The 19,255-nt window shown below is 35.6% G+C and overlaps 1 protein-coding gene across 16 annotated transcripts in view; it reads left to right on the forward strand.

The window, feature by feature from the left end:
- Positions 1–19,255, forward strand: part of CFAP299 (cilia and flagella associated protein 299) — a 622,454-nt gene that overhangs the window by 110,838 nt on the left and 492,361 nt on the right. The gene's annotated exons all lie outside the window — the stretch shown is intronic.

Here is a 19,255-nt window from a genome sequence, read left to right on the forward strand (position 1 = left end):
GGGCAATACCTAGTTGATCTCTTCTTTTCCTTATTACTAGGGCATTTCTTAAAAAAATTTTGATGCAGAACTTTTAATAGCATTTTTTCTACAAAAATTATCCCCATGCTTTCCTAATGGGTTACATAGTACTCCAGGGATAAAGGGTGTTTAAGTAGATGAGTGCAGATGTTACTGGTTGTTATTTATTGGATTGTTTCAAATCATTATATCCCTAAGATGCTATATTCCTACTAAAAATGAATTTCCAATTACAATATATGTAGAAAAACTTGTGTAAATCTGGATTTGGGTTTAATTCTCATTATTTATGGCTCAACTCAACCTGCAAAGACTGCAGTATCAGCTACATTTGACCATGAAGCATTTTGTAGTTAGTCTATATTAATTTAGTTCACAATCTTTCTAATCAAATAACTGCTGTTAAAGATCAACTAACTGATGGCCAAAAATGTGTTCCTTATCCCTAGAAAATGCCCAAGAGACGTATTTAGGCTATTGGTCTTTTTAAGCCATTTAAGTAGAAATGGCATATTTTGAGATAATGGCTTAGTCATGTATGATAGCCAGAAAAGCACAGTTAAGATACTTGTAAGGAGGGGATCCCTGGGTGGCTCAGTGGTTTGGCGCCTGCCTTTGGTCCAGGGCCTTTGGTCCTGGGATCGAGTGCTGCGTCAGGCTCCTGGCATGGAGCCTGCTTTTCCCTCTGCCTCTCTGTCTCTCTGTCTCTGTCTCTCTCTGTCTATCATAAATAAATAAATCTTTAAAAAAAAGATACTTGTAAGGAGAGGCAACACTTTGTTGAACAAGCTTAGTATCAGTAGAGGCAATCAACAGATGTTCTGAGGATTTTAGATTTGACTTGTAAAGGCAAATAGTCCATACAGAGATGTTAGTACTTCACTGAAATGAGGATGCTTTTGTGAAGTTCATAGCTGATTGTTTCTAGATAATATCTATATGCTACAAAACCAAAATAATGTGCTAAAATTATAGATTATCACCAGATGAATCCTCTAAAACTCATAGCAATAATATAATATTTTAAGATCTATATATCTATCAGTACATATATATGTTAGTGGGCTTTTGAATTTTTACCTAACACAGTTTATTTTTTTTAATATTTTATTTATTTGTTTATGAGAAACACAGAAAGAAAGAGACAAAGATATAGGCAGAGGGAGAAGCAGGCTCCCTACAGGGAGCCTGATACAGACTTGATCCCAGGACCCCAGGATCACGACCTGAGCCAAAGGCCGACTCTCAACCACTGAGCCACCTAGGTGTCCTTAACACAGTTTAAACTCACTGCAGATACTGCACTGTGTTTAAGGCATTAAAAAAAAATACTCTGTTGAAAGAGCAAATGCATCTGTTTTACTGGCTTTTCAAAGTACATAGGAAATAATCCTGTTAATAGGATTTTTTTGAGAGAATTTTGATTACTGAATGCAGCTACTCAATGTGGATAAAAAAAATTAAAACTGGAATGAAACTTAGAGACCTAGTCTTTATTTCCTTGTTTTACAGATTGAGGAAACCATGCATGACCCTGAAAGCTTAAAAGTGACTTATTTAAAAGCTACATGGTAATTTGTGGCAGAACTGAAACCAAAATGCAGGTGTTCCTACTTCCAAACCTGAAAATAGAAAATATATTTGAATGAGTATGTATTTATTGTTACCAGTTCATATACAATGATAATACTGCTACCATGTGTTTTCTTCCCACTGATTCTGTTCATCTAAGAATTTTCCGGTAGGATCCTGGCTTACATTTAAGACATAGCACATGTCTAATACTCAATACTGAACATTTAATTTAGGGATCCCATTCCAAGAAGAGAAAAGACTATTTCTATTATATGTGGCATTATTTGAAAATATGGGAACACACATGTTCTGAGTGATAATATATAAGAAAGGATTATGGTCTAAAACTGGACAGTAATAAAAGAAGTAGAAGAGTCAGAGAATCTTGTAAAATGGCTCTGTAACTGCACAGGTGGCAACTATCTGGAAATACAGAATTTAAGGAAAGATTTTATGATGCTTGAAATTCTTTTACCAGAAATGTAAATGTGTACTAGATCAATAAATAAGTACACGTTAAACTCAGTAATAGTAGTACTGGCTCTCACTGCCTTTTCTCTTTTTCTGACCATGAACAGATATCAGAGGATGAGAGGCATTTCAGAGTAAAATCCAATGAACTGTCACTTTTGTCTAGATGATATTCCTATCATCTCTCTAATAATAATGTTACTCATAAAGTATTCTTTTGGGAAAGAATAAAATACCATTCAAGATTATAATACTCCTAAGAAATTTCTTATTAAGTCATCCAAGAAACGAGAACATTTTAGCACATAAAGTTAATAAAATAACCTTGGTTGCAGGCTATCATGACATATGCATTTTAACATTGTTCAAGTTAGTACAACAATAAGGAACAAAGCAGTAGAAAATAAATGAAGGAACAGTCTTAACCCTGGGCAGAAGTTTGAAGAGATCTAGCAAATGATAAATTGTTTTTAATAATCTAATAATACTTTTAAAATAATCTAATTATATTAACTAGTGTTTTCTTTGAAGGACTTATACTAAATCAAGCACTGTGTCCACTCTTTTACCCAACTTACCTTTATTTTCACAACAGTCCTATGTATGAGGTGTTTTTGTCTCCCTTTCTTAGATGTGGAAAACATTGCCCAGGTATTTAAAAAATAAGTAAAATAACTATTAAGTGGCGAAGCTGAAATTTGAATCATGGTTCTCTCTGAACACTAGTTCACAGTGACTGATAATGTCACTTCAACTTTTGTACAAACCTTTAAATATACTTAGTAAGTGTGTGTGTAAAGTCCAAAGCAGGGGCTTCAAAAATGTCCATGTCCTAATCCCCAGAACCTAGTAAATATGTTTGCAAATGGCAAAGGGGAAATAAAATTGTGTAGATGGAAGTAAGATTGCCAATCACTGACATTAAAGTAGGGAGATTATATTGGGTTATCCCTGTGGGTCCAGTTATCACAGGGGTTTTGGAAAATGGAAGAGAGATAGAAGACGAGATCCTAATGATGTTATGTCATGTGCTGTACTGTTTGTGAAGGATTCAGCCTGCTGTTTCCATCTTTGAATGTTGAAGGAAACCACAAGTTTAGGAATGCAATAACCCAGAATATGAAAAAGGATTCTCTCCTAGAGTCCTGATTTACAGAATTGTAAGATAATAAATTTATTTTACATCACAGAGTTTGTGGTAATTTGTTATAGCAGCAATAGCAAACTAATACAACAGGTGTAATTTTAGCATTCTCTTTCTTTCCAATTATGTTTTGGGTAAGTTGCATTGATGATTTCTTATTTTTCATTCTCATCATTGGATTATGAGTAAAAATATTAAGAAAATCTTTTTGTCATTCTTAATTTTGTCTTCATTATATACTAAGTTTCTCCTTAACTTTTAAAGATGTGTCTTTAAGCAAGATTATAGTGTAGGGGTTATAGATGAAGTATGGGGTCAGTTTTTAAAAATATGAATGAAAATATTAAAAAAATCTTTAGGAGTCATTTGTAGTAATCAGTTCTAACGAATATACATCAAATGTTGATAATATTTAAAAAGCAATAGTCTTAAAACTTTTCCTCTTCTTTTTTCCTTTTGTCCCAAACATATACTTTTGTGATCAAAGACCATTGTTGTTGTTAATTATTTAAATAAACTTTGAATCTCTTGAGAACATTTTCTTTTATAAGTAATTAGGGCACTTGAGTGTTCAAATTGCAGTTTTCTTCAGTACCATTTGCAATATCTCTTTTTTTAAGCCAGTATTTATTTATTTATTTATTTATTTATTTATTTATTTATTTATATTTTTGTTTTTTTTCTTTGTTTAATTTTTTAGTTTTTCGCCAGTTTTTAAAGTATTAGTTTTTGTATCAGTCTCAAAAATTTCCTTTAAGGGAACAAATTCTTTATGCTAAACATAGTAGAGAAAGGACCATTTTATTCAAATATGGAAGAGGTATTAAAATAGTATAGTGAGTTTTTTAATTGAAGTGTTGACATACAATGTTGTATTACTTTTGAGTGTACAACATAGTGACTTGACAAGTCTATACATTATGCTATGTTAACTACCAGTGTGGCTACCATCTATTTGTCACCATGTTATTACAATATCATTGGTGATATTCCCTCTGCTGTGCCTTTTATTCCTGTGACTTATTCATTCTGTAATTGGAAACCTGTATCTCCTACTCCCCTTTGTCCATTTTGCCCATCCGCCCATTCCCTTGTCTCTGACAGCCATCAGTTCTCTGTATTTGTGAGTCTGTTTCTGCTTTTTGTTTGTATGTTTATTCACTTGTTTCATTTCTTAGATCCTACATATAAGTGAAATCACATAGTATTTATTTGTATTTCTCTATTTGATGTATTTCACTTAGCATAGTACTTTCTGGCTTCATTCATGTTATCACAAGTAGTAAGATCTTATCCATTTTTATAGCTAATACCCCATCTCATGCTCTCTCCCTCTCTCCCTCTCTCTCTCTCTCTCTCTCTGTCACACACACACACAGCCACATGTTACATCTTCTCTATCCATTCATCTAGCGATGGGGACTTGGATTGTTTCCATTATCTTGACTATTGTAAATAATGCTACAATAAACATAGGGTGCATGTATCTTTTCAGATTAATGTTTTCATTTTCTTTGGATAAATACTCAGTAATGGAATTACGTGATGATATGGTATCTCTATAAAATAGTATAGTGATCTTTAACATAATAAATGACTTGGTTTCAACTTGTAGGTGTTTATTTATCTTTTTCTTTTCTTCTAAAGAGTTAGTGATATGGAGTTTCTTTGAAAAACTTTAATTGCTAAGCTTATTAAGTTTGGTTTCTCTGTACCTGTACTGCCCCAATATAAGGAGTAATTTAAAAAAACATATAAAAATTAATTTCTACTAAAAATATCTAAATCATATTCACTAAAGATACCTAAAATGCAGTTGTGCTAATAAATGCATTTTACAAATATAACTTAATACTTTTATCTGAGTATAAATGAAATGAATACTGATGGCAGAAGTTGTTTAAAGTCAGCTATAAGCTGGAAATTTTTCAAGATTTTCTTTCCTCTGCCAGAAAAATTTGTATGACAAATTTTATTTTTAACTTTCCATTATGAAAGCAATTTTACTATAGAAAAATTTAAATAAAAAGAAAAGCTCTTGGTAATTTTAGCATCTGCTAATCCAGTCACTGTTAAATGTTTCTGTTCTGTTTAGTGCACATATTTTTAGATAGCTGACATAAAAGGGAATATTTGGTTTGTTTATCCTATGAGAATTATATATTTGAGGAGGAATGGTTTCAGTTTATGGGAGAACATGCCTTATATAAAAATCCAAGCTAAAAAATATAGAAGGAATGACAACATTAGCAAGTCACATTTGTAATCATATTGGAAAAAATTAATGAGTCAGTACTAGCAATGAATGATGAAACCATTAGGAGAAGGAGTGACAAATAGTTTTATAATAGAAAGAGCAAAAAAAAAAAAAAAAAAAAAAAAAAGAGCAGGATAATCACCTAAGGTTAGCATCACTAAATGAAGATAACTAGGCATTATGTGTCTCCTCATATAATACTGTGTATATTTCCCAGTACCACTTATGAAATAGTCTTGCTAAAGAAGTTAAACCTAAATCTAACAGAGTCATTTTTATGATATGTAGAGGATAAATCCACAAATTGAACTGTAAAAGATACAGGAATCAGAAAAATTCAGAATATGAAGTATTCTCAGGACAGCCAACCCAATTTCTCCAAGTCAATGGCATGGATAGGTGGGTGGAATGGGGTGAATCTTGATTAAAATAGAATTTGAGGGGTGCCTGGGTGGCTCAGTAATTAAACATCCAACTCTTGATTTTGACTTAGGTCATGATCTCAGAGTCATGAGATTGAGCCCTATGTCGGGCTGTGTGCTCAGCACAGAGTCTGCCTGAGATTCTCTCTCTCCTTTTCCCTCTGCTTATCCCCCTGCTCACACGCTCTCTCTAAATAAATAAATAAAATCTTTTAAAAATAAAATAGAATTTGAAAACTAAATTAAATGTGTGGATTTTGTTTGGATCCCCATTTTAATATACCAACTATTAAAAGATACTTTTGAAGATAATTGGGGAAAATTTGAACATGGACTTGCTATTAAATGGTAATAGAATTTTGTTAATTTTGCTGGATGTGGTAATTATAATTATGTAAGAAAATGTCTTTTTCTATACCTATGTAAACATTTAAGGGAAAAGGACATTATTTGAAGAATTTGTCATATAAAGAGCTTCTAAGACAGGCAGGAACTGAAAGAATATGTGACCTCCAAACCAGCTCTGCAAGAAATTTTAAGGGGGACTCTTAAAATTCCCCTTTAAGAAGTTCAGTGGAACAATCCACAAAAACAAGGACTGAATAGATATCGTGATGACACTAAACTCATATCTCTCAATAGTAACTCTGAATGTGAACGGGCTTAATGACCCCATCAAAGGCGCAGGGTTTCAGACTGGATAAAAAAGCAGGACCCATCTATTTGCTGTCTACAAGAGACTCATTTTAGATAGAAAGACACCTACAGCCTGAAAATAAAAGGTTGGAGAACCATTTACCATTCGAATGGTCCTCAAAAGAAAGCAGGGGTAGCCATCCTTATATCAGATAAACTAAAATTAACCCCGAAGACTGTAGTGAGAGATGAAGAGAGACACTATATCATACTTAAAGGATCTATCCAACAAGAGGACTTAACAATTCTTAATATATATGCCCCGAATGTGGGAGCTGCCAAATATATAAATCAATTATTAACCAAAGTGAAGAAATACTTAGATAATAATACACTTATACTTGGTGACTTCAATCTAGCTCTTTCTATACTCGATAGGTCTTCTAAGCACATCTCCAAAGAAATGAGAGCTTTAAATGATACACTGGACCAGATGGATTTCACAGATATCTACAGAACTTTACATCCAAACTCAACTGAATACACATTCTTCTCAAGTGCACATGGAACTTTCTCCAGAATAGACCACATACTGGGTCACAAATCGGGTCTGAACCAATACCAAAAGATTGGGATCATCCCCTGCATATTCTCAGACCATAATGCCTTGAAATTAGAACTAAATCACAACAAGAAGTTTGGAAGGACCTCAAACACGTGGAGGTTAAGGACCATCCTGCTAGAAGATGAAAGGGTCAACCAGGAAATTAAGGAAGAATTAAAAAGATTCATGGAAACTAATGAGAATGAAGATACAACCGTTCAAAATCTTTGGGATGCAGCAAAAGCAGTCCTGAGGGGGGAAATACACCGCAATACAAGCATCCATTCAAAAACTGGAAAGAACTCAAATACAAAAGCTAACCTTACACCTAAAGGGGCCAGAGAAAAAACAGCAAATAGATCCTACACCCAGCAGAAGAAGAGAGTTAATAAAAATTCAAGCAGAACTCAACGAAATCGAGACCAGAAGAACTGTTGCAAGATCAACAAAACCAGGAGTTGGTTCTTTGAAAGAATTAATAAGATAGATAAACCATTAGCAAGCCATATTAAAAAGAAGAGAGAGAAGACTCAAATTAATAAAATCATGAATGAGAAAGGAGAGATCACTACCAACACCAAGGAAATACAAACGATTTTAAAAACATATTATGAACAGCTATACGCCAATAAATTAGGCAATCTAGAAGAAATGGACGTATTTCTGGAAAGCCACAAACTACCAAAACTGGATCAGGAAGAAATAGAAAACCTGAACAGGCCGATAACCAGGGAGGAAATTGAAGCAGTCATCAAAAACTTCCCAAGACACAAGAGTCCAGGGCCAGATGGCTTCCCAGGGGAATTCTATCAAACGTTTAAAGAAGAAACCATACCTATTCTACTAAAGCTGTTTGGAAAGATAGAAAGAGATGGAGTACTTACAAATTCATGCTATGAGGCCAGCATCACCTTAATTCCAAAACCAGACAAAGACCCCACCAAAAAGGAGAATTATAGACCAATATCCCTGATGAACATGGATGCAAAAATTCTCCCCAAGATACTAGCCATAGGATCCAACAGTACATTAAGAAAATTATTCACCATGACCAAGTAGGATTTATTCCCGGGACACAAGGCTGGTTCAACACTCGTAAAACAATCAATGTGATTCATCATATCAGCAAGAGAAAAACCAAGAACCCTATGATCCTCTCATTAGATGCAGAGAAAGCATTTGACAAAATACAGCATCCATTCCTGATCAAAACTCTTCAGAGTGTAGGGATAGACGGAACATTCCTCGACATCTTAAAAGCCATCTACGAACAGCCCACAGCAAATATAATTCTCAATGGGGAAGCACTGGGAGCCTTTCCCCTAAGATCAGGAACAAGACAGGGATGTCTGCTCTCACCACTGCTATTCAACATAGTACTGGAAGTCCTAGCCTCAGCAATCAGACAACAAAAAGACATTAAAGGCATTCATATTGGCAAAGAAGTCAAACTCTCCCTCTTCGCCGATGACATGATACTCTACATAGAAAACCCAAAAGCCTCCACCTCAAGATTGCTGGAAATCATACAGCAATTTGGCAGAATGGCAGGATACAAAACCAATGCCCAGATGTCAGTGGCATTTCTATAGACTAACAATGATATTGAAGAAAGAGAAATTAAGGAGTCAATCCCATTTACAACTGCACCCATAAGAAGAAGATACCTAGGAATAAACCTAACCAAAGAGGTAAAGGATCTATACCCTCAAAACTATAGAACACTTCTGAAAGAAATTGAGGAAGACACAAAGCGATGGAAAAATATTCCATGCTCATGGATTGGCAGAATTAATATTGTGAAAATGTCAATGTTACCCAGGGCAATTTACACGTTTAATGCAATCCCTATCAAAATACCATGGCCTTTTTTCAGAGAGTTAGTACAAATTATTTTAAGATTTGTGTGGAATCAGAAAAGACCCCAAATAGCCAGGGGAATTTTACAAAAGAAAACCATATCTGGGGGCATCACAATGCCAGATTTCAGGTTGTACTACAAAGCTGTGGTCATCAAGACAGTGTGGTACTGGCACAAAAACAGACACATAGATCAATGGAACAGAATAGAGAATCCAGAAGTGGACCCTCAACTTTATGGTCAACCAATATTCGATAAAGGAGGAAAGACTCTCCACTGGAAGAAAAACAGTCTCTTCAATAAATAGTGCTGGGAAAATTGGACATTCACATGCAGAAGAATGAAACTAGACCACTCTCTTGCATCATACACAAAGATAAACTCAAAATGGATGAAAGATCTAAATGTGAGACAAGATTCCATCAAAATCCTAGAGGAGAACACAGGCAACACCCTTTTTGACCTCAGCCACAGTAACTTCTTGCAAGATACATCCACGAAGGCAAAAGAAACAAAAGCAAAAATGAACTATTGGGACTTCATCAAGATAAGAAGCTTCTTCACAGCACAGGATACAGTCAACAAAACTCAAAGACAACCTACAGAATGGGAGAAGAGATTTGCAAATGACCTATCAGATAAAGGGCTAGTTTCCAAGATCTATAAAGAACTTATGAAACTCAACACCAAAGAAACAAACAATCCAATCATGAAATGGGCAAAAGACATGAAGAGAAATCTCACAGAGGAAGACATAGACATGGCCAGTGAGCACAGGAGAACATGCTCTGCATCACTTGCCATCAGGGAAATAGAAATCAAAACCACAATGAGATACCACCTCACACCAGTGAGAATGGGGAAAATTAACAAGGCAGGAAACCACAAATGTTGGAGAAGATGCGGAGAAAGGGGAACCCTCTTACACTGTTGATGGGAATGTGAACTGGTGCAGCCACTCTGGAAAACTGTGTGGAGGTTCCTCAAAGAGTTAAAAATAGACCTGCCTACGACCCAGCAATTGCACTTTTGTGGATTTACCCCAACGTTACAGATGCAGTGAAACGCTGGGACACCTGCACCCCGATGATTCTAGCAGCAATGTCCACAATAGCCAAACTGTGGAAGGAGACTCGGTGTCCATCGAAAGATGAATGGATAAAGAAGATGTGGTCTATGTATACAATGGAATATTACTCAGCCATTAGAAACGACAAATACCCACCATTTACTTCAACGTGGATGGAACTGGAGTCTATTATGCTGAGTGAAATAAGTCAATCGGAGAAGGACAAACATTATATGTTCTCATTCATTTGGGTAATATAAATAATAGTGAGAGGGAATAGAAGGGAAGGGAGAAGAAATGGGTAGGAAGTATCAGAAAGGGAGACAGAACATGAAGACTCCTAACTCTGGGAAACGAATTAGGGGTGGTGGAAGGGGAGGTGGGTGGGGGGTGGGGGTGAGTGGGTGATGGGCACTGAGGGGGGCACTTGACAGGATGAGCACTGGGTGTTATTTTGTATGTTGGCAAATTGAACACCATTAAAAAATAAATTTATTATTAAAAAATGAAGAATTTGTCTTAAAATGTTAGCAAAAAATGAGAGGGAAATAAAAAGAAGGAATGAAAAAAGTTAGATGAAGCAAATATGGCAAAATATTGGTAATTTTTTATCTTTTATTCTAATATATATTAATATATCAATAATGTTCATTTCTAAAGAATATAGTAAAGCCCCTTTGATTTCATTTTAATGCATTTTTGGTATCTATTAAAATGTCTATTAAGGTACTAATAATCTAAATTAAATTTTCATGGTAAAACATTGTGATTTCAACTTAGCCACTGAGTTCTAACCTAAACAGATTAGTGACTGTTTCATATTACTTTGTGTGTGTGTGTGTGTGTGTGTGTATTTACTAAATTGAATTTATAACATTCTACCAAATAACAACTCGTGATTTCCTTTGTTTTAACTTATATTTAGGTACTTAGTGTCCACATGCTATTAGTGGGAATGGGGACAGTGTGTGTGGTCTCCTCTCCAGAAAGGCCCTGAATGCCTCTCCCTACCTTTGGCTTCTGGATGATGCCTTCAATGCCAGTGACTTCTACCCCCAGGGTGGCCTTAATTGGGGCAAAATTATAGCTGTGCTATTTGGGTCAGACTTCTGAGATGTAAATTCCATAGAAGCAGGGTTTCTTCTTCAGCCCTTATTCATCAAAGTAGGATTGAGGGAAGCACCTGTCCAGATTTGGCTGTTGAAGGTAGAAGCCCTAGCTCTAATGTCTGGTTTTGTATCCCACCTTCTAAGACCTGTGGGTTTGCTTTACTTTGCCAAAAATCAAAGTTGTGGCTCTAATATTCTTCTCTTAGAGAAAAAGCATTAATTTAATAACCTGTAAGGATATAGTACAATCTTGAAACAAAATATGTCTTCTCTCATCCTGCTGGAGTTCTCCTGTTTCTTTGCCACACAAGTGTCCTAGGACTCAGTCACTGTGTCTGTGAACAACTTCACCCGAAGGTTGACCAAGTCTTGGCTGCCAAGAGGGCTACATACAGACCAGTGTTTCTGCTTGGGTAGCTCTAATAGATTTGTGAACCCCAGTTTATATAGCCTCTGTAGGGACCAACTTTCATCCATTAGTCCATTAAAAAAAACCAACCTGCATTTTGTTCATTGGCCACCACTGGCTGGGGCCTTCATTGGTTGTTTTTTTCCAGTGTGCTAGGTGGTCATGAGATAAGATTTCAGGCTTGCACAGAGACAGGACCCAGAGTGGAAGGAGGCTTTTGTGTTAGTCTCTTTGATAGCAGTGCCTGGGCTTAGAGCCTCTGCACCTTTGGAGACCACTGTGATATTTAGTTGCGATCAAGGCCTATATATTAAAAAAAATTGCAATGAAGTATTTTTTTTAAATGGATTCAACTCCTTCTTTAACCTTTTCAAAAACTTATAATAAATTAATTTAGTTCACAGTAATGAGAATTCCCATCTGGGAATCTTATATACTTTGATTCTAATGAGAACTAACCTCAGGTCATTGCAATGGCTTTATTTAATATGCTAGAGAATATAAAAATGCAAAATGGGTTTTACTCCTCAAGTATAGAAGCCTATCTTACTATCCAAGATGTATTTTAAATTCTTTTAAAAAGTATGTTATTTGTGAGATATTAATTAATTAATTAATTAATTATTTTTAATTTATTTATGAGAGACACAGAGAGAGAGAAAAAAAGAAAGAGAGAGAGAGAGACAGAGGGAGAAGCAGGCTCCATTCAAGGAGCCTGACGTGGGACTCAATCCTGGGTCTCCAGCATCATGCCCTGGGCTGAAGGTGGCGCTAAACCACTGAGCCACCTGGGTTGCCCTCTCCCTCTGATTATGTCTCTGCCTCTCTCACTGTGTCTCTCATGAATGTATAAATAAATAAATAAATAAATAAATAAATAAATATCATAAAAAGTATGAATCTACTAGTTTTGACTATTTGACAAGACTGGGGAGCATCAATCTCTTTCTAGTATCTCATGCCATATTTTTGACTCTTCACAGAAGGTGGCTGAGGAAGAAAGAGAAAGGGGATGGCTGCTGATCCAACGTGTCCTTGTTTTATTCCTTTGTGTTCTAAAAGAGAAGGATCCCTATTTAAGCCCTTTTTAGCTTAATGTCTTGGTTATTCACTAACATTCAGCAAAGATTTTCTTTTTTCTTCTTTTTTCTTTTTTTATTTATGAGAGACACAGAGAGAGGCAGAGACACAGGCAGAGGGAGAAGCAGGCTCCATGCAGGGAGCCTGATGTGGGACTCCATCCCTGGTCTCCAGGATCAGGTCCTGGGCTGAAGGCGGCGCTAAACCACTGAGCCGGCTGCCCAAAGATTCTCAATATAGTTCAGGGTTAGAGGTTTAGAAAGATAAAGCTGTGTGTATAGCAAAAATGATAAAATGGAGACTAGTGTAGAAGTGTCAAATGCAAAATTTACTGTTAAATTTATAATCAGTACTCATATATAGTTTCCCATGTTTAGATAATCAAGACCCTAAAAATTTTATATTGACAGAAGGGAGGTACCTAGCATAGAACCATAGGGTCAAGATTCAGTACCTCTCTCCTATTGTCTTGCTAATAATTCACCATGGGAAAATGTGATGATTGGTAAAGTAATGATGGTTCAGTACCTTGTCTATTTTCTGTCTCTGTGTTGAAAAATGGTATAGCATATAGCACCTCCAACATTTACCCATCTTAATCTTTTAAATGACTTCAAATAAGCTTGATACCAAAAAGTTGATAATAATTGTGGACAAAGTACTAATATAATATGTCAGTATTATAAAATATGAAGTAATAGTTTAGACAAAATACTTTTGCCATTGGTATATAGATGAATCTGTATGGAGATCTCTAAGCATGTGAAAATAACATTAAGCCTTTGTAAGTTTAAATGGTAAAATAAAAGCTTCACTTACAATGACTCCTGAAGAGTTTGGTAACCACTCAAAAATCCTAATTAAGGATTCTGGAATATTGCTGAAGAAAGATAGAGCTATACTGATTGGAAATGAGAAATTTTAAACACCATTCATTCTTTTATTCATTAGTGTTCATTGAGTGTGCCTTGCTACTTGCTAGACTCTGTGCTAGGCAGTAGGCACAGCAACAAATGAAATAGCATGGTGATTGCTCTTAATCAACTGAATGTATTGTATCTTTTCCAAAGGAAAAACTGTTGAAAGCAAAGGAGATGTTCAGCATGGCATCTGGAATCAGATGGCAAGATAATGTCTCTTGGTAGTGCCAGGATTCACCTCTATGGTTGCCTGAAACAAAGGTCAATTACTTCATGTCCTTGTCCTTAAAGAACAATGATATTTATATAGATTTATCAGAGTCAGTTAGCTGGATCTAAGTATATTGTAGCCTCCCTGAGTATTTCTTCTTTACTTTTTCTGTGTTCTTCTTGGAGAGGAGTGCAGGGATTTCTTCTTGGAGAGGAGTCCAGGGATTTGGTTTCTGTTAGTTGGATAACATAGACATACTTCTCTAACAAGATACTTTTGAAGTTACTTATACTATTATTTTTTAAACAAGTTCATGTACAGTTTCCGCTAAATGGGGAGCTGCTGTTCAAATCGCTGCTGCCCACTCTTTGGCTGATCTAAGTAAGCCCTGCAGTTGGCAGTTCTCTCTAACTGCTGATCAAAGAGGGAGGTAGGGATGAATATACTGGTAATTAGCCTGAGAACATCATGGAAATTCAGTCTGTTACTGGATAAAGTTTCAATTTTAGTCATTATCACAAGAAGAGGAGAGATAATATGGAACACGAGGAAGGAAAGCAAACAGAGCTCTTCATCTAGCTGACTACATCGCAGAAGGCATTGGGATATTCATCTAGTTGGAGATGTAGGAGCAGCTATGTTTGCATATTTATTTCTGACATCTGGCCTTGTTATCTCTGGTGCTGGGAATCAGAGTTCATTTCCCTGGCTCTTGACCTACCTGTCACAGGGTACTGCTTTTGTCCTGGAAGTTTTGAGACAAGTTCCTCTGATGACTACCATCTCAATCAGACTCTGCTAGCGTACTTGGCAAATTCTTAAAACTTAAAAGCTTAAGTTTGATCTATTGGGCTACTAATTGTATTTTTTTTAACATTACGATTATACAAATGTCTGTTCTTGTTAGACTTCATGGCCATCAAAACAACCTTCTGATTTTAAACTTGCTTTCTTTGTAGAATTTTCTGTTCTGAGGAAACAGGTGATTATTTGCTAGTACAACCTTACTGGTTTGCTTTGCAGTTATAGTTCTCATTGCAAATTAGCTATCTGGTTATTCATCAGTCTCTTTATTTCTAGCAGAAATTAGTATCCCTTGAGCCTGATGACCCGTGACAACCCATCTATGTGATCAGCCAGCTTCTTCAGACATTAGTTGTCATAATATTAACTTTATATTTATCTAGATCTATATTATCTCCTGTATATGCTAAGTCTATTTATACAGGTTGGCCTCTTTTCTCCCCATTTCTAGGTGCTGCTGTAGTGTAGGATTGTTTCAATATGTCGAATATTTTGGAAAAATTTATAGAACTTCTGTCTCCAAAGAACATGAAAAATAATCAGTTTAGTAATTTCAGGCTATTATTTAGTATATTATTTTAGCAAAAATGGAAGATACATTTAATATAAAATTACTTTATCAACAATGATCTTTTTGAACTATGACAAATTAGATTTAAAAAGTAATATAAATTCTGTTTTATTTTTTCCTGTCCTGTCTCTTCATGTGCTACTTAATATCCCTTTGTGAAACTTAAATATAATCTACCCAGTGCAGGGGTTTCTGGAGAAATTTGTAAGCACCTGTTCATCTTCTCATACTGTTTCTTATCTGTGAATGTATGGATATCTTTCTGTTTCAGGTAGATGACAGGCCGTCACCCAGCGGGTTTCATAATCCTTACCTATCTCTTCTGATTTTGGCTCCCTAGACCTTAGCTTATTTGACATTTTGTTTTGTTTGTTTCAGCCTGCCTACACTTTCTCTTTTATAGAGCCTCCTGACTTTGATCATTCAAGTCACCACCCACTTTTTTTATATTTTATCAACCTCCGTCCCATAGAGAATGAAATCCATGGGGCAGAAACTTATTTTTTTTTTCTTCACTATGAATCTCTAGTATCCAGAAGAGTTCCTGGGTAATAGCAGATGTTAGATGTTGAATAAAGCCTGAATCCAGTGGATCCTTATTCTGTTCTTCATCTGGAATTAGGAATTCTGAGATTCCTAATTTCTTCTTCACATTTACCAAAACTTTTTTTGATTTTTTTTTTTTTTTGGTGTAAATTCGCACTTAAAAAAATCAAATACAAAAAAAAAAAAGAAAAAAGAAAAAATCAAATACATTTATTTTTCAATCCTATAGCTTAAAATCCGGTATTCTAGGGATAATTTTATGATTTAAAAGTAGAATTAATGTAGGCTGGATACCAGGTTTTCTGTACATTTAATATGTTCATAAAAATAAAGTAGTAAATTGGACTGAATAAAAAACACTTAATGAGGGATCCCTGGGTGGCGCAGCGGTTTGGCGCCTGCCTTTGGCCCAGGGCGCGATCCTGGAGACCCGGGATCGAATCCCACGTCGGGCTCCCGGTGCATGGAGCCTGCTTCTCCCTCTGCCTGTGTCTCTGCCTCTCTCTCTCTCTCTCTCTGTATGACTATCATAAAAAAAAAAACAAACAAACAAACAAAAAAACACTTAATGAGCTTTACTCAGTTTTTAAAAAAGAACTCATCTGGAAAGTATGCTATGCAGGACAACACATAATATGCATATAAGTATAGTAGCTAACATTCATAAATAAGACATAAGGTTAATAAAGCCATTTTTCTTTATTTAAGGAAATGTTTTATTGTATTCCAATAAACACAGAACTATACAGCCCATCTATTTGTATAATTACTTTGAGGAACTTTTACTTTTCTGTTCATTCTCACCAATTTTCATTCTCACCAAATCTCTTGTCAAGAAAAATTAGTGATAGGGATGTTTGTGAAAAGTACATAAGCATATGTGCTTCATGATAAAATAATTCTTTGGGATATTCAGGGAAATAATTATGACCAGTAGTAAGTCAAAGGTAGAGAGTTTTATGTAGGAGAAAGTGGAGGGACTTAGAAGTATTTGTAAGTAACCAGAGAACATTACAACTTGGTATAGTATAATGCTGGTTGCTAGTTTGAATAGTTTCATTGAGTTCTGGAGTGAAGAGCAGTTTCTAGTCTGGTTCCTGTCCTAGGGTGATTAGGGCAGGAGGATAGTAGCCCAGAGTGTTTGAGCCCTGTTAGAGCCTGATAAAAGAGATGGTTGAGAGTTTGGGCTTTGAATCTGTTGATTTGCACATGAAAGGTGGGTGCACTGGGAGTCTTTTACCTACCTTTTCTAGGAATTGGCTAGCCTGAGGAGGGTAGCTTCTCCAGGGTCAGAATAAAGATATGCTTAATGCAGTCTCTCACCAATCTCTAAGGTGGATATAGTATTTATAATTGTCTTCTCTTCTCAAAGTGCACACATTATACATGCCCAATGCTTTAAAGCTACTTATATGCTGATGACTTTCAAATTTGTATCCAACTCTGGCTTCTCTCTCAGCTTGAGCCTGGTGGTATATCTCCTGTCCCTTCCGTATCTCATGTCTGGGATCAAGAGCATTGAATTCTTTTATTCTGTTTGGCTTTTTTAAAAATTCAAAGAATTAACATACAGTGTTCTTTTAGTTTCAGGTGTGTGAAATAATGATTCAGCAATTCTATACATTTCTTAGTTCTCATCACAGTAAGGCTAAGAGCATCTTATTCTTGAAGTTAACAATTTGCTTAATTCCTAGTCCCATTCTTTATCTAGATCTATCTGTTCCTCTTCCCATTTTCTACTTCACTGTCCTAGACCAAGTCACTACCAAACTATTCACACTTTTTGCTCTCCTCTAGTATTTCACATAATTGAGAGTACATTTTTAAAAAATATACATCTGATCAGGTGACTTATCTGTTTAGAACTCCTGCTTGGCTTTCATATATATATATAGCAAAATCTAACCTTTTTATTGTGGCTTATAAGTCCCTACACAATTTGACATTTGTCTAGTTTCCCCTCCATATCTCATATCACTCTACCTATGCTTGTGTGCTTATGACCCATCCTAGCCTCCTTTCCATTCATCACACCCCAAGAGCATTCTCATATTACTTACTTGCTTTTCCCTTTGCTTGGATTGTGCTACTACACATTCTGCATATGTGACTCCTCATCCTTTTGGTCTCAGCTCAAATGTCAGTTTTGTTGAGCAGTGTTCCTTGACCCCTTGAGTTAACTAAGCCACCCATTGCTCCTTGACCCTCCATCAATTTTATTTCCTTCACAGCTTTTTTTTTTTTTTAAAAAACCACAATTTATAATTATCTTTAGTTATTCATATATCTGTTATTGTCTTTCATTCCACTGAAATGAAACCCTCAAGAGGATTGGGGTGCAGCCTGTCTCTCTCTCTCAATCTCTCCCCCTCCCATTGTTCTATTCCCACCCCTATGTTCTCAGGACTAGAATATATGCATAGTCCATATTTGTGGAATAAATAAATATATTAATGTTTGTGATAGACTCAGAAGAATCAAATGATCATCTATGACAATGAAGAGTCTTAATTCCAGTATATGTGATTCCAAGTCCAACATTTTCTCTGATATAATCTAAAGAGAGATGTGTATCCACTTAACCTTGTAAGTTTTAAAAGAAAATGATCACAGTTTATATGCTAAATTTATTACATTTTGTTAGAACATATAAAAGTAGGCTAGATTTTATGAATTTGGTGTTCCTGCACAGTAGTAAAATTCAGTGTTAATTTATGTTTCACAATGAAGGTAGGAGAGGAAGGAGAAGAAACAGCTATTTAATTTGACTGAAATTCTAATTTTCTTCCTGAAATGTATAGTTATATAGCATGCTTTTCTAGCAAAAAAGGACCTGTAGCAACAATAAATTTTACCTATATATTTAAAATAACATTTTAGAAAATGATATGAAGAAACATTACAACCCATTTAGCTGCCAGGTCATGGTCACTGTGAAATTTTTAATGTGGGTAAAAACAAACCAAATTATGGTCAATTTCTTTTCATTTAGAAGAAAATTTCTTTATTTTCTATTAAAGTAATTATACCATTCATACCAGTTTTCCCTTTTGTTAAATTTTCTCAAAGCAGTAATGCAACTTTTGTTAATAGCAAGTGACTTTTTAAGAGTAGATACATTTATTCTAGAGAGAACACACAGAGGAGGAGTGGCAGAGGAAGAAGAGAATTTTTTTAAAGTTGTACTTATTTATTTGGTGGGGAGGGAGAGAGAAAATCTTAAGCAGATTTCTGAGCACTGAGTGCAAAGCCCACTCTAGGGCCTGATCTCAAGACACTGAGATCACCATCTGAGCCAAAATCAAGAGTCAGACACCCAACCAACTGAACTACGCAGGTGCTCTGGGAGAAGAGAATCTTAAGCAGACTTTGCAGTGAGTTGTGGGGCTCCATCTCACGACCCTGAGATCAGTACCTGAGCTGAAACCAAGAGTTGGATGCTTAACAGATTGCACCATCCAGGCACCCCAATAAGTGACTTTTGTCATTTCTTTTGATGTAGATTTCCTTACTGGCCTTGAAATAAAACAGAAGGATGCTAATTT

This window comes from Canis lupus, chromosome 32 (assembly GCF_003254725.2).
Source record: "Canis lupus dingo isolate Sandy chromosome 32, ASM325472v2, whole genome shotgun sequence".
Classification (NCBI taxonomy): domain Eukaryota; kingdom Metazoa; phylum Chordata; class Mammalia; order Carnivora; family Canidae; genus Canis; species Canis lupus.